Source organism: Pongo abelii, chromosome Y (assembly GCF_028885655.2).
Source record: "Pongo abelii isolate AG06213 chromosome Y, NHGRI_mPonAbe1-v2.0_pri, whole genome shotgun sequence".
Lineage (NCBI taxonomy): Eukaryota > Metazoa > Chordata > Mammalia > Primates > Hominidae > Pongo > Pongo abelii.
The window spans coordinates 33715629-33727758 of record NC_072009.2 but is presented as its reverse complement, the minus strand read 5'-3'; positions in this window follow the sequence as shown (position 1 = coordinate 33727758).

Genomic DNA, 12130 nt, shown 5'->3' with positions numbered 1-12130 from the left:
ATAGAATGGAGAGGAGGGGAATGGAGCAGAATGGAATGGAGTGCAGCGGAATGGAGTGGAGAGGAATGGAATCAAATGGAGTGGAATGGAACAGAGTGGAATGGAATGGAGTGCAATAGACTAGAATTGAGTGTAGTGTAGTGGAATTTAGTGGAATGGACTGGAATGGAGTGGAATGGAATGGAATTGAGAGGAATGGAATGGAATGCCATGCAATGGAATGGAATGGAATGGAATGGAATGGAATGGAATGGAATGGAATGGAATGGAATGGAATAGAATTGAATGCAACGGAATTAAAAGAATGCAATGGAATGCAATGGAATAGAATGCAATGGAATGTATTGTTGACATGTACTATGAGCTGAGATTGTGACACTGCACTCCAGCCAGGGTGACATAGTGATATCCTGTCGTAAGAAGTGAATGGAATGCAATGGAGTGAAATGGAATGGAATGAAATGGAATGGAGTGGAGTGGAACGGAATGAAGTGGAATGGAAGCGAATGCAGTGGAGTGGAGCGGGGTGGAGTGGAATGAAATGGAATGCAGTGGACTGTAGTGGCATGGAGTGGAAAGAAGTGGAGTGGAATGGAGTGGAATGGAATTGACTGGCATAGAATGGAGTGGAATTGAATGCAATGGAATGGATAGGATAGGAATGGAAAGGAGTAGAGTGGAGTAGAGTGGTGTGGAGTGGAGTGGAATGGAGTTGAATGTACTTCAATGGAGTACAGTGGAATGGAATGGAGTGGAATGGAATGGAATGATATGAGGTGGATTGGAGTGGAATGTAGGGGAGTGGAAGGGAATGGAATAGAATGGAATGGAGTAGACTGTAATGGAATGCAGTGGCGATAAGCGGAGTGGAATGGAATGCATTGGAGTAGAGTGGAGTGGAATGGAATGGAATGGAGTGGAGTGGAGGGCAGTGGAGTGGAATGGAATTGAGTAAAGTGGAGTGGAGTTGAATGGAATATCGTGGTGTGGAGTGGAGTGGAAGTGAATGGAGTGAATAGGAGTGGAATGGAGTGGAAGGTAACGGAGTGGAAAGGAGTCGAATGGAGTGGAGTGGAGTAGAGTGGATTAGAGTGGAATGGTGTCGAACGGACTGGAATGGAATGGAATGGAGTGGAATGGAATTGAATCAAATGGAATGCAGTGGAGTGGAATGGAGTGGAGTGGAGTGGAGTGGAATTAAATGAAATGGAAGGGAGTGGAGAGAAACGCAGTTGATTGGAGTGGAGTGGAGTGGAAAGGAATGGAAAGGAGTGGGATGGAGTCGTATGGATTAGAGTGGAATGGAGTGGAATGGAATGAAGTGGAAAGGAGTGGAACGGAGTGAAATTGAATTTAGTGGACTGGAGTGGAATGGAGTTAAATGGAATGGAATGGAATGGAGTAGAATGGAATGGAATGGAGTGGAGTGGAATGGAATAGAATGGAATGGAATGGAATTGAATGGAATGGAGTGGAGTGGAGAGGAGTGGAATGGATTGGAGTGAAGTGGAGTGGAATGGAATTGAGTGGAGTGGAGAGGAAAGGAATGGAATGGAGTGGAGTGTAATGGCATGGAATGGAGTGGAATGGAATGGATAGTAGTGGAGTGGAGTGGAGTGGATTGGAGTGTAGTGGAAGGGAATGGAGTGCAGTGTAATGGAGTGGAATGGAGCAGAGCAGAATGGAGTGGACTGGAGTGGAGTGGAATGGAATGGGATGGAATGGAATGGGAGCTGAGATTTTACCAATGTGCTCTAGGCAGGGTGACTGAGTGTCATACTCTCAAAAGAAAGGAATGGAATGGAACGCAGTGGATTGGAATGGAACAGAGTGGACATTAGTGGAGTGGAATGTGGAGGAATGGAATGAAATGGAGCGTAATGGCACGAATTGGAGTGGTGTGGGGTGGAATGGATTATAGTGGAATGGGGTGGAAAGGAATGGGATGGAGTGGAATGAAGTGGAGTGCAGTGGAGTGGAACGGAGTTGAATGGCATAGAATTGAGTGGACAGTAGTGGAATGTAATGGAATGCAATGGAATCCATTGTAATCGAATATAATACAATGGAAAGTTGACATGTAGTGTGAGCTGAGATTGTGCCACTGCACTAGAGACTGGGTGACACGTTATATCCTGTGGATAGAAAGGAATGGAATGCAATAGAGTGAAATGGAATGGAGTGGAATGGAATTGAATGGAATGGAGTGGAGTGGAGTGGAGTGGAGTCGAATGGAGACGAATGGAATTTGACGGAGTGGAATGGAACGGAGTGGCGTGGAGTATCGTGGAGTGAAATAGAATGGAATGCAATGGGTTGGAATGGAATGGAATGGACTGCTGAAAGCAAATGTGAGCTGTTATTGTTCCACTGCACTCCAGCCTTTGTGACGGAATGAAATCCTGTGGAAAAAAAGGAATGGAATGGAATGGAATGGAATGGAATGGAATGGAATGGAATGGAATGGAATGGAGTGCAGTGGTGTGGACAGGAGTGTAGTGGAGTGCAGTGAAATGGAGTGGAGTGTCGTGGAGGAGAGTGGAATGGAGTGGAATGGAATGGGGAGGAAAGGAACGGAGTGGAGTGGAATGGAACGGAGTGGAGTGGAATGGAATCCAATGGAATGAAATGGAATTGAATCGAATGGAATGAAGAAATATGTGCAGTGATTTGGCCACTGCGCTGGAGCCTGCGTGACAGAGGGAGATCCTGTCGATAAAACAGAGTGGAATGGAAGGGATTGGAATGGAATGGAATGGAACGTATTGGAGTGGAGTGGAGTGGAATTGAGTGGAGTGGAGTGCACTGGAATGGAATTGAATGCAATGGAATGTAATGGAATGATGAAATGATATGTGAGCTGAGATTGTGCCACTGCACTCCACGCTGGGTGACAGAGTGAGATACTCTTGAAAGAAAGAAATGGAATGGAAAGAATTTTTAATTGAGTGGATTCGAGTGGACTGAAGTAGAGTGCAGTGGAATGGAGAGGAATGGAATGGAACGGAATCGGATGCAAAGGAATGGAATGATGTGGAGTGGAGTGGTGAGGAGTGTAGTGCTGTGGAATGGAGCAGAAAGTAACGGGATGGTGTGGAGTGGAGTGCAGTGCAGTGGAGTGGAGAGGAGTGCAATGGCGTGGAATGGAATCGGATGTAAAGGAACGTACTGGAGTGGAGTGGAGTGGAAAGGAGTGGAATGGAATGGAATTGAATGTAATGCAAAGCAAAGGAATGGAATGGGATGCAATGGAATTTAATGCAATAGAATGCAGTTCAATAGAGAGTTGACATGTAATGTGAGCTGAGATTGTGCCTAAGCTCTCCAGGCTGTTTGACACAGTGATATCGTGTTGAAAGAATGGAATGGAATGCAGTGGTGTGAAATGGAATGGAATGTAGTGGACAGGGGTAGAATGGAGTGGAGTGAAGAGGAACAGAGTGGAATGGAATGGGATGCAGTGGAATGGAATGCAGTGGAGTGGAGTGAAATAGAAAGAAATGGAATGGGATGGAATGGAATGCAATGGAATGGAGAACAGAAATGTGAGCTGCGATGGTATGACGACACTCCAGCCTTAGTGACCGAGTGAGATTCTGTGGGAGGAAAGAACTGATGTCAGAGGAGTGGAATGGAAGGGAATGTAGTACAGTGGAGTAGAGTGGAATGGAGTGAAACGGAATAGAATGGAGTGGAATGCAATGGAATGGAGTGGAGTAGAATAGAGAGGAGTGCACTGCAATGGAGTGGAGTGGAGTGGAAGGGAATGGAATGCAATGGAATGTAGTGGAGTGCAGTGGAGTGGAATGGAATGGAGTCTAGAGGACTGGAAGGAATAGAGTGGACTGGAATGGAATAGAATGGAATAGAATGCAGTGGAGTGGAGGGGAGTGGAGGTGAGTGGAGTGGCATGGAGTGGAATGGAATGGAATGGAGTGAAATGGAATCCAATGGATTGGAATGGAGTGGAGTGGAGTGGAGTGGAATGGAGAGGAGTCGAATGGAATGGAAGGGAATGCAACAGAACGCAGAGGTGTGGATTGGAGTGCAGTGAAATGGAGTACTATGGAATCTAAAGGAGTGTAGTGGAGTCTAGTGGAGTGGAATGGAATGGAACAAAATGGAATGGAATGGCACGGAATGGAGTGGAGTAGAGTGGAGTGGAAAGGAAGGGAGATGAGTGGACTGGAGCGGAATGGAATGGAGTGGAGGGGATTGGATTGGAATGAGCTGGAATGGAGATTAATGGAATGAAGTGGAACGGAATGGACTGCAATGGAATTGAATGCAGTGAAATGGAGAGGAGTGGAGTGGAGTGGATTGGAGTGGAAATGAATGGAATGGAGTGGAATGGAAGGGAATGGAGACAAGTGTATAGGAATTGAATGAAGCAGATTGGAGTGGAGTGGAGTGGAGTGGCATGGAATGGAATGAAGGGGAAGGGAAAGCAATGGAGTGGAATGTAATGGAATAAAATGGAATGGTGTGGAATGGAGAGGAATGGAGTGGAGTGGAATGGAATGGAGGGGAGTAAGAGGAAGAGAATGGAATGGAATCGAAAGGAGGGAAGTGCAATTGTGTGGAGTGGAGTGGAGATGAAAGGAGTGGAGTGATGTGGAGTCGAGAGGAAAGGATTGGAATGGAATGGAATGGAGTTAAGTGGAGCGGAACGCAGTGGAAGGTAAAGGAGTGGAATGAAAAGGAGTGGATTGGAATGGAGTGGAATGGAATGGAGTGGAATGGAGTGGAGTAGAATGGAGTGGGTTGCAGGAGAGTGGAATGGAGTGGAATGGAAGGGAACGGAAAGGAATGTAGTGGAAAGGAATGGAATGGAGTGGATTGAAATTGAATGGAAAGGATTGGAGTGCAGTGGACTGGAGGAGAATGGAATAAAATGGAGTATAGTGCAGTGGAATGGAGTGGACTGGAGTGGAGATGAGTGGAGTGGACTGAAATGGAATGGAATGGAGTGGAGTGGAATGGTGTGGAGTGGGGTGGAAAGGAATGGAACAGAATGGAATGGAGAGGAATGGAGTGGCATGTAGTGGAGTGGAGTGAAGTGGAAAGGAATGGAATTGAATGGAATTGAATGGAATTGAAAGGAGTGGAGTGGAGTGCAATAGAATGGATTGGAGTGGAGTGGAATGCAGTGGAGTAGATTTTAGCGGAATGGAGTGTAGTGGAATGGAATGGAATGGCATGGAATGGAATGGAACAGAAGCGGAGATTGTGTGACTGTGCTCCAGGCTATGTGACAGAGTGAGATGACATTGAAAGAAAGGAATGGAATGGAATGAAATTGAGTGGACTGCATGGGAACAGAGTGGAGTGAAGTGGAGTGGCCTGGAATGGAGAGAACTGGAATGAGATGGAATGGAATGGATTGAAATGGAGCGGAGTGAGGTGGAGCGGAATACAGTGCAATGGAGATGAATGCAAGGGGATGGCGTGAAATGGAGTGGAGTGGAATGCAGTTAAGTGTAGAGGAGTGTAAAGCAGTGGAATGCAATTGGATGTAACGAAATGTAGTGGAGTGGGCTGGAGTAGAATGGAAGGAAATGGAACGGAGCAGAGCCTAGAAGAGCTGAATGGAGTGGAAGGGAAAGAAAAGGAACAGAACAGAACGGGAGCTGAGACTGTGCCACTGCACTCCATGCTGAGTGACAGAGTGAGATACTCTCGAAAGAAAGGAAAAGAATGCAATGGAGTACAACAGAACGGAATGGAATGGAATGGAAAGGAATGGAATGGAATGGAATAGAATGGAGTAGAATGGAATGGAATGGAGTGCATTGGAGTGAAGTGGAGTGGAGTGGAATGGAATGGAGAGAAATGGAATGGGATGGAATGGAATGGAATAAACCGGAGTTGATTGAGGTGGAGAGGATAGCAGTGGAATGGAGCGGAATGGAATGAGAAGGAGTGGAATTGAGAGGAGAGCATTGCAGCAAAGTGGAGGAGTGGAATGGAGTGGAATGAATTTGGATGTAATGGAATGTAGTGCAGTGGAGTAGAGTTGAGTGGAACGGAGGAGAATAGAATAGAATTGAAAGTAATGGAATGGAAAGCAGTGGAAGGGAATGGAATGCAAAGAATGGAGTGGAGTGGAAAGGAGTAGAATGGAATGGAGTGGAACGGAATGGAATGGAATAGAATGGAATGGATTGGAGTGGGAAAGATTGGAGTGCAGTGGAATGGAGTGGAATAGAATGGAGTGGAGTGGAGTGGAGGGAAGAGGAATGGAGTAGAATTGAATGGAATGGAAAGGAATGGAATGGAATGGAGTGGATTGGAAAGGGAGTGGAGTGGAGTAGAATGGATTGGAATGGAATGGAATGGAGTGACGTGGAATAGTTTGGAAAGGAATGGCATGGAATGGAGTAGAGTGGAATGGAGGGGAATGGAATGGAATGGAATTGAGTGGAATGGAGTGGAATGGAGTGGAGTGGAGAGGAATGGAATGGAGTGGAAAGGTCTGAAAGGAGTGGAATGGAGTGGAGTGGAATGCAATGGAGTAGATTGGAATGAAGTGGAAAGGAATGGAATGGAGAGAAGTAGAGTAGAATGAAGTGGATTGGAATGGAGGGGAGCAGAGTGGAGTTAACAGCAGTGGATTGGAATACAGTGGATGGAGTAGAGTGGAAGGGAGTGGAATTATATGGAATGGAATGGATTGGATTGGAGTGGAAGGGAGTGGAGTGGAGTTGAAAGTAGAGGAATCGAAAGAAGTGGAAAGGAGTGGAGTAGAGTGGATTAGAGTGGATTGGAATGGAATGGAGTGGAGTGGAATGGTGTGGAAACGAATGGAAGGGAGGGGAGTGGAATGGAATGAAATGGAATGGAATGTAGTGGAATGGAGAGGAGTGGAGTGGACTGGAGTGGAATGTAATCGAATGGAGTGTACTGGAGTGGAATGTATTTGAGAGGAGGGTAATGGACAGGAATTGAGTGGAGTGGAGTGGAGTGAAATACATCGGAATGGCATGGAATTGAATGGAATGGAGGGGAGTGGAATGCAGTGGAGTGGAGTCGATTGGAGTGGTGAGGAATAGAACGGAGTGGCATGGAATGGAGCACAGTGGAATGCAATGGAGTGGAGTGGATTGGAAAGGGGTGGAGTGGAGTGACGATGGGTGAAGTGGAATGGAATGGAGTGGAGTGCAGAGGAGTCTCATGGAATGGAATGGAATGGAACGCAATGGAAGCTGAGATTGTAGCACTGCACTCCAGGATGGGTGACACAGTGTGATACTCTCGAAAGAAAGGAATGGAATGGAATGCAGTGGAATGGAATGGAATGCAATGGGGTGCATTGGAGTGGAGTGGAGTGAAGTGAAGTGGATTGGAGTGGAATGGAGAGGAAGGGAACGGAATGGAATGGAATGAAATGGACTGGAGTGGGATGGAGTTGAGTGCAATGGAATGGAGCGAAATGGAATCAGATGCAGTGAAATGGAGTAGAGAGGAGTGCAGTAGAGTGGAAAGGAGTGCAATGGAGTGGAATGGAATCGGAAGTAATGGAAAGTAGTGGAGTGGATGGAACGGAAAGGAAAGGAGCAGAGCGGAGTGGAATGGAACGGAGCGGGAGGTGGGATGGGGCCACTGCACTCCAGGCTGGCTGACTGAGTGAGATATTCTCGAAATAAAGAAATGGTATGGAATGCCGTAGAATGGAAAGGAACGGTGTGGAGTGGGGTGGAATGGAGTGAGTTGGAGCAGAGTGGAATGAAGAATGCAATGGGATGGAAGGGAATTGAATGAAATGCAGTGGAGTGCAGTGGAGTGCATTGCAGTGGAATGGAGCAGAATGGAATGGAAAGGAGTGAAATGGACAGGAGTGGAGTGCACTGGAGAGGAGATAGGAATGCAGTGGAATGGAATTGGATGTAATGGAACGTAGAGGAGTGGAGTGGAATGGAGTGGGCCAGAGTGGAATGGAATGGAATGCAATGGAAAGGAATGGAGTGGAATAGAATGGAATGGAATGGAATGGAATGGAATGGAATGGAATGGAATGGAGTGGAATGAAATGTAGTGGAGTGGAGTGAAATGGAGTGGAATGGAATGGAGTGGACTGGAGTGGAATGTGATAGAATGGAGAGGAGGGGAATAGAGCAGAATGGAATGGAGTGCAGCGGAATGGAGTGGAGAGGAATGGAATCAAATGGAGTGGAATGGAACAGAGTGGAATGGAATGGAGTGCAATAGACTAGAATTGAGTGTAGTGTAGTGGAATTTAGTGGAATGGACTGGAATGAAGTGGAATGGAATGGAATTGAGAGGAATGGAATGGAATGGCATGCAATGGAATGGAATGGAATGGAATGGAATGGAATGGAATGGAATGGAATGGAATGGAATAGAATTGAATGCAACGGAATTAAAAGAATGCAATGGAATGCAATGGAATAGAATGCAATGGAATGTATTGTTGACATGTAATATGAGCTGAGATTGTGACACTGCACTCCAGCCAGGGTGACATAGTGATATCCTGTCGTAAGAAGTGAATGGAATGCAATGGAGTGAAATGGAATGGAATGAAATGGAATGGAGAGGAGTGGAACGGAATGGAGTGGAATGGAAGCGAATGCAGTGGAGTGGAGCGGGGTGGAGTGGAATGAAATGGAATGCAGTGCACTGTAATGGCATGGAGTGGAAAGAAGTGGAGTGGAATGGATTGGAATGGAATTGACTGGCATAGAAGGGAGTGGAATTGAAAGCAATGGAATGGATAGGAAAGGAATGGAAAGGAGTAGAGTGGAGTAGAGTGGTGTGGAGTGGAGTGGAATGGAGCTGAATGTACTTCAATGGAGTACAATGGAACGGAGTGGAGTGGAGTGGAATGGAGTGAGTTGGAGCAGAGTGGAAGGAAGAATGCAATGGGATGGAAGGGAATTGAATGAAATGCAGTGGAGTGCAGTGGAGTGCATTGCAGTGGAATGGGGCAGAATGGAATGGAAAGGAGTGGAATGGACAGGAGTGGAGTGCACTGGAGAGGAGATAGGAATGCAGTGGAATGGAATTGGATGTAATGGAACGTAGAGGAGTGGAGTGGAATGGAGTGGGCCAGAGTGGAATGGAATGGAATGCAATGGAAAGGAATGGAGTGGAATAGAATGGAATGGAATGGAATGGAATGGATTGGAATGGAATGGAATGGAATGGAGTGGAATGAAATGTAGTGGAGTGGAGTGAAATGGAGTGGAATGGAATGGAGTGGAGTGGAGTGGAATGTGATAGAATGGAGAGGAGGGGAATGGAGCAGAATGGAATGGAGTGCATCGGAATGGAGTGGAGAGGAATGGAATCAAATGGAGTGAAATGGAACAGATTGGAATGGAATGGAGTGCAATAGACTAGAATTGAGTGTATTGTAGTGGAATTTAGTGGAATGGACTGGAATGGAATGGAATGGAATGGAATTGAGAGGAATGGAATGGAATGGCATGCAATGGAATGGAATGGAATGGAATGGAATAGAATTGAATGCAACGGAATTAAAAGAATGCAATGGAATGCAATGGAATAGAATGCAATGGAATGTATTGTTGACATGTAATATGAGATGAGATTGTGACACTGTACTCCAGCCAGGGTGACATAGTGATATCCTGTCGTAAGAAGTGAATGGAATGCAATGGAGTGAAATGGAATGGAATGAAATGGAATGGAGTGGAGTGGAACGGAATGGTGTGGAATGGAAGCGAATGCAGTGGAGTGGAGCGGGGTGGAGTGGAATGAAAAGGAATGCAGTGGACTGTAATGGCATGGAGTGGAAAGAAGTGGAGTGGCATGGAGTGGAATGGAATTGACTGGTATAGAATGGAGTGGAATTGAATGCAATGGAATGGATAGGAAAGGAATGGAAAGGAGTAGAGTGGAGTAGAGTGGTGTGGAGTGGAGTCGAATGGAGCTGAATGTACTTCAATGGAGTACAACGGAACGGAATGGAGTGGAATGGAATGGAATGATATGAGGTGGATTGGAGTGGAATGTAGTGGAGTGGAAGGGAATGGAATAGAATGGAATGGAGTAGACTGTAATGGAATGCAGTGGCGATAAGTGGAGTGGAATGGAATGCATTGGAGTAGAGTGGAGTGGAATGGAATGGAATGGAGTGGAGTGGAGGGGAGTGGAGTGGAATGGAATTGAGTAAAGTGGAGTGGAGTTGAATGGAATATCGTGGTGTGGAGTGGAGTGGAAGTGAATGGATTGAATAGGAGTGGAATGGAGTGGAAGGTAGCGGAGTGGAATGGAGTCGAATGGAGTGGAATGGAGTAGGGTGGATTAGAGTGGAATGGTGTCGAACGGACTGGAATGGAATGGAATGGAGTGGAATGGAATTGAATCAAATGGAATGCAGTGGAGTGGAATGGAGTGGAGTGGAGTGGAGTGGAATTAAATGAAATGGAAGGGAGTGGAGAGAAACGCAGTTGATTGGAGTGGAGTGGAGTGGAAAGGAATGGAAAGGAGTGGGATGGAGTCGTATGGATTGGAGTGGAATGGAGTGGAATGGAATGAAGTGGAAAGGAGTGGAACGGAGTGAAATTGAATTTAGTGGACTGGAGTGGAATGGAGTTAAATGGAATGGAATGGAATGGAGTGGAATGGAATGGAATGGAGTGGAGTGGAATGGAATAGAATGGAATCTAATGGAATTGAATGGAATGGAGTGGAGTGGAGAGGAGTGGAATGGATTGGAGTGAAGTGGAGTGGAATGGAATTGAGTGGAGTGGAGAGGAAAGGAATGGAATGGAGTGGAGTGGAATGGCATGGAATGGAGTGGAATGGAATGGATAGTAGTGGAGTGGAGTGGATTGGATTGGAGTGTAGTGGAAGGGAATGGAGTGCAGTGTAATGGACTGGAATGGAGCAGAGCAGAATGGAGTGGACTGGAGTGGAGTGGAATGGAATGGGATGGAATGGAATGGGAGCTGAGATTTTACCAATGTGCTCTAGGCAGGGTGACTGAGTGCCATACTCTCAAAAGAAAGAATGGAATGGAACGCAGTGGAATGGAATGGAACAGAGTGGACACTAGTGGAGTGGAATGTGGAGGAATGGAATGAAATGAAACGTAATGGCATGAATTGGAGTGGTGTGGGGTGGAATGGATTATAGTGGAATGGGGTGGAAAGGAATGGGATGGAGTGGAATGAAGTGGAGTGCAGTGGAGTGGAACGGAGTTGAATGGCATAGAATTGAGTGGACAGTAGTGGAATGTAATGGAATGCAATGGAATCCATTGTAATCGAATATAATACAATGGAAAGTTGACATGTAGTGTGAGCTGAGATTGTGCCACTGCACTCCAGACTGGGTGACACGTTATATCCTGTGGATAGAAAGGAATGGAATGCAATAGAGTGAAATGGACTGGAGTGGAATGGAATTGAATGGAATGGAGTGGAGTGGAGTGGAGTGGAGTCGAATGGAGACGAATGGAATTTGACGGAGTGGAATGGAACGGAGTGGCGTGGAGTATCGTGGAGTGAAATAGAATGGAATGCAATGGGTTGGAATGGAATGCAATGGACTGCTGAAAGGAAATGTGAGCTGTTATTGTTCCACTGCACTCCAGCCTTTGTGACGGAATGAAATCCTGTGGAAAAAAAGGAATGGAATGGAATGGAATGGAATGGAATGGAATGGAATGGAATGGAATGGAATGGAATGGAATGAAGTGCAGTGGTGTGGAGAGGAGTGTAGTGGAGTGGAGTGAAATGGAGTGGAGTGTCGTGGAGGAGAGTGGAATGGAGTGGAATGGAATGGGGAGGAAAGGAACGGATTGGAGTGGAATGGAACGGAGTGGTGTGGAATGGAATCCAATGGAATGAAATGGAATTGAATCGAATGGAATGAAGAAATATGTGCAGTGATTTGGCCACGGCGCTGGAGCCTGCGTGACAGAGGGAGATCCTGTCGATAAAACAGAGTGGAATGGAAGGGATTGGAATGGAATGGAATGGAACGTATTGGAGTGGAGTGGAGTGGAATTGAGTGGAGTGGAGTGCACTGGAATGGAATGGAATGCAATGGAATGTAATGGAATGATGGAATGATATGTGAGCTGAGATTGTGCCACTGCACTCCACGCTGGGTGACAGAGTGAGATACTCTTGAAAGA